The sequence below is a fragment of the Microtus ochrogaster genome, chromosome 7 (assembly GCF_000317375.1).
Source record: "Microtus ochrogaster isolate Prairie Vole_2 chromosome 7, MicOch1.0, whole genome shotgun sequence".
NCBI lineage: Eukaryota > Metazoa > Chordata > Mammalia > Rodentia > Cricetidae > Microtus > Microtus ochrogaster.
In genome coordinates, this window is record NC_022014.1 from 52,723,706 (window position 1) to 52,727,899 (window position 4,194).

The window sequence follows — 4,194 nt, forward strand, 5'->3', positions numbered from 1 at the left end:
AGGGCACCAGACCTCATTACAGATGGTTGTGAGCCACCATGTGGTTGCTGGGAATTGAACTCAGGACCTTTGGAAGACGAGGCACTGCTCTTAACCACTGAGCCATCTCTCCAGCCCCCTGAACATTTTCTTAAGTGTCTTTCAGCCATTTTAGATTCCTCTGTTGAGAGTTCTCTGTTTAGGTCTGTACTCCTTTTTTTATTGGATTTAGTGATCTTTTGGTGTCCAATTTTTTTGAGTTCTTTGTATATTTTGGAGATCAGATCTCTGTCTGATGTGGGGTTAGTGAAGATCTTTTTCCATTCTGTAGGCTGTCATTTTGTCTTGTTGACCATGTCCTTTGTGTTTTGTTTTGGTTTTTTTTGTTTTGGTTTTTTTTCTAGAAACACCCCTGGCTGTACTGTTACTCAGTTTGTAGCCCAGGCTGGCCTCAAACTCAGAGAGATCCACTTGTCTCTGCTTCCTATAGCTGGCGTTAAGCAGTACCTGGCCCATTTCTAATTTTTGTAAACCTGAAAGAAGTGTGCACTGACCTTTCAAAGGTTGTAAGAAGCCTATCGTTCCTACGAACAAATAATGCAAGGCAGTGTATACTTGACTTTTACTCACTAGCACACACCAGCCAAACCTCTGACCGCCTCCGTGGCAGCCTCTGCGCAGCCTCCTGGAACCCGGAGCCATCAAGCTGCACTGAAGCCATGTCTTTCAGAGTCAGCCTCTAGGGTGCAGGGGAATTTTGAGGCCAGTGTCTCAGTGCCCATCAAAGGACTGCTAGGACTGTCCTGGTGAGCTTGTGACCTGCCTGACTATCCATGCTTCACATCCCCGTTATCCTTGGTCACCATCCAAAATTAGTGTACAGAAGAGATGAGAGATGTGGTCTAACAGACTTCCTCAGAGTTCTGTAGTGATGAATCTGGCCTGAGGAGAACAAGGGATGGTCTTTCTGCAAGGCAGCAGTGTCAGTGCAGGGCCATGAAAGATGGTTTTAGAAGATGCTCCTCTTCCCGTTCGTTAGTCAAGACAGTGGTCTCCCCGTAAAGGGGCTGCTCGTTCTTCAGCAGATCAAGTGTAGGTCAGAAGGACTCTTCATATAGCAGATCTGGATCCCATGAAGGGCACTCTCCAAAACGATGCAAGCAGAATTCTTCCCGTTGGTCACAGTTCAAGGAACCCGTGCATGCTCATGCCTCCTACAGATGGCACAGAGAAGAAAAGCCAGAAGGAGGTCAAAAGAGACCTGACTGGTCTTTGAAAACATCACGAGGCACAGACCCATCAAGTTCCCCAGCAGTTCCCCCATCAGAAACCCTTTTTTTTTTTTTTTTTTTTTGGTTTTTCGAGACAGGGTTTCTCTGTGGCTTTGGAGCCTGTCCTGGAACTAGCTCTGTAGACCAGGCTGGTCTTGAACTCACAGAGATCCACCTACCTCTGCCTCCCGAGTGCTGGGATTAAAGGCGTGCGCCACCACCACCCGGCCCTCATCAGAAATCTTAAACAAACTCAACAAATTCCGTGGGAAGAACTTCCTGAAGCTACCAGCAGGCAGGCTGTAGAAAGGCCAAAGATGGCAGGTAAAAGTGACTTACCTAAAATTTCTGAGTTTGAAGTTGGAGTCACGGAACCATTACTTATGGATCAGCCCCAGAGGGCCTGAATCAAACAACAGAAGGCACAGAATTAGTTGATGACCAACCGACTAAAGCAATTGCGTCTAAAACCAAGGAAATCGAGCAAGCGTACCACCAGGACTGTGAAACCTTTGCAATGGTAATGAATGCTGGTTGAAAAGATCTTTCATTAGAAAAACACATTCAGTTTGCACTCTGAATTCAGAACTTGCATGAATAAGTGAGCAGTGTGTGAGAGAGCTCAGGCAGCTCACTGCAGAGTATGATGCTTCTTAAGAATTGGTGCTCTGCCGGGCGGTGGTGGCGCATGCCTTTAATCCCAGCACTCGGGAGGCAGAGGAAGGTGGATCTCTGTGAGTTCGAGGCCAGCCTGGTCTACAAACTACAAAGGGAGTTCCAGGACAGGCTCCAAAGCCACAGAGAAACCCTGTCTCGAAAAACCAAAAAAAAAAAAAAAAAAAAAAAAAAAAGAATTGGTGCTCTGGCAGAAAAGCGTTCCTTGATTGTTACTCCAGAATTGCATAAATACTTCAAATATGGAATTTTTGTGATGAAAGGAAATACTCCAGTGTCAAGTAAGATCTAAAATAGCTTAAAGCAATCAATTCCGAACTCCATTCCACCTATAGAACCTACTCATACACACACCAGTGTTCAGTGGGTGTCTTAGTCTTCCAAGTGCAAAAATGTGTTCTTTATAGTTTAGAGACTGAACTTCATAGTAAATGATAGCATATAAAAATGTTAGCATTTTGAATTGTGATTTTTACTTTCTTAGGCTTTGTTGCTTGTATTAAAGTTATCCTTGTTGGACCCTAGAGTCCAATTACCATGGAGGAGTCACCCCAAGAATACACTCTCACACTGCAGTTGTTGTAATAACAAGAGGATTTTATTCTGCAACGGCAGGGTCCCTCAGCGTTCGGTGCCAAGGACCCCGAATGCCTGTTACAAGCCATTTTTAAAGCAAAAAGCCATAGAAACAGGGTGGGGACTTGGGGTTGTTTTCCAACTATTAGGATTGGCTTATTCAAGGGGGCTTCTAATAACAAGTGGTCTGAGCCAGGGCTGGAGAGCAGGTGCCAGATCAGGCGAGGTAACAGGGAACATCTGGGGGTCATTCTGACCCCTTTCCAGGGTCAGAGTCAAAACATCTGTGGACATCTGTGGGTTGTCTTGTCCCAATTCTAGGAACGGAGCTCTATTTAGAGAACATCCACCGGACATAGGGAGATGGAAAGTTCCCAACATTTCAGTCCGGAGGGGGGAGCACTAAGACTGAGGGCTCAGTAATGGCCTTAGAATTGTCTTAAATATTATTTTAATAAACTGGTGCTTTGGTATCTTGAAAAAAATAAAAAGTATAGGAATGGGCTGAATCTTCCAAGGACATGTGAGCTTATAATATGAGTTGAGTTGGTGTCTGTATCTTTGTGGCACTTGGGGGTTAAACTCGGAATTTTGCCCTTCTAGTCAACTGATGACCCTCTGAGTTATACTCCCAGTACCAAAATGGATATTTAAAACCAACTATTAGGGCATGTGTTACTTGGTAACCTCTGTAAGCTTTTTGGTTTAGAGTCTTTGTGCTTTTGAGGGGCTTTGTTTTGTTTTTTTGAGACAGGGTCTCTCTGAGTGCCTTGTGTGTCTTGGAACTCGCTCTGTAGACGAAGCTAAGCTCCATGTCAGATCACCTGCTTCTGTCTTCCAAGTGCTGGGATTAGAGGTGTGTGCTGCCGCTGCCACCGCCACAACAGGCTTTTTGTTTTGTTTTGTTTTGTTTTCTTAATAGCTTTCTGAGTTGTTGAACAAGAAGTTAGGTGTAGTACAGAATAGGTCCTCCGAAGCTCGCCACAGAGACAGCGGATGACAGGCTCAGCTGATGCTTTTCTCAGCCTGCCCTTGTCTTGCCCAACATAATTTAAAGCAATCTAAGTTAGGGCAACAAGTCAACATCTAAAGGAGCTGACCTCTGACCTTGTCCAGAAGAGTCTTTTGGGAACTGGAAAATATAGTGACTAGGATGCTTTTCTGCCTTGGCAATGGGGGAGCCAGTTTTTCCGTCTGCGGGAGTTCCACTACCGTTCTGTTCTTACTGGCATCCCTGACCTTTGCTTCCTTAGTCTGGGCACATTAATCTTTATTTGGTAGTCGTGAGAGCTGGGTGGACCCTGAAGTGTTCTGCCAGTGTCTGTAGTGGTGTCTGTACCAGACCTTCCCTCCTGATGTTCTCTGTAACACCTTGCTCATCCTAGCAGTTGCTTATCTAATAGTTGGAGTTCATGCATCAGATAGTGTCAGATCCATACAATTGTAGTAGCACTGTGGTGTGAACTAGATGATGAAGGAGGAAATCAGGCCTTTGAGCTGATACTTACACTTCATTGGAATAGTTTCTCTATGATGGCAGTCTTTAAATCCATAATTTCCCCCCTTAGGTTATACAAAGTAGTAACAGACCATGATTTCAACTGTTTGTTCGTTTTGTTGCTGTATTGTTATTGCAGGTATTTGAGACTTAAGAATCGAGATAGGGTCTTTTTTTCTTTTCTTTTTTTTTTTT

At 44.5% G+C, this 4,194-nt stretch overlaps 1 protein-coding gene and 1 pseudogene across 1 annotated transcript in view; both read left to right on the top strand.

Moving 5' to 3' along the window:
- Bfar (bifunctional apoptosis regulator) overlaps positions 1–4,194 on the top strand; it is a 31,676-nt gene that overhangs the window by 6,429 nt on the left and 21,053 nt on the right. The gene's annotated exons all lie outside the window — the stretch shown is intronic.
- LOC101992843 lies at positions 813–1,907 on the top strand (annotated as a pseudogene).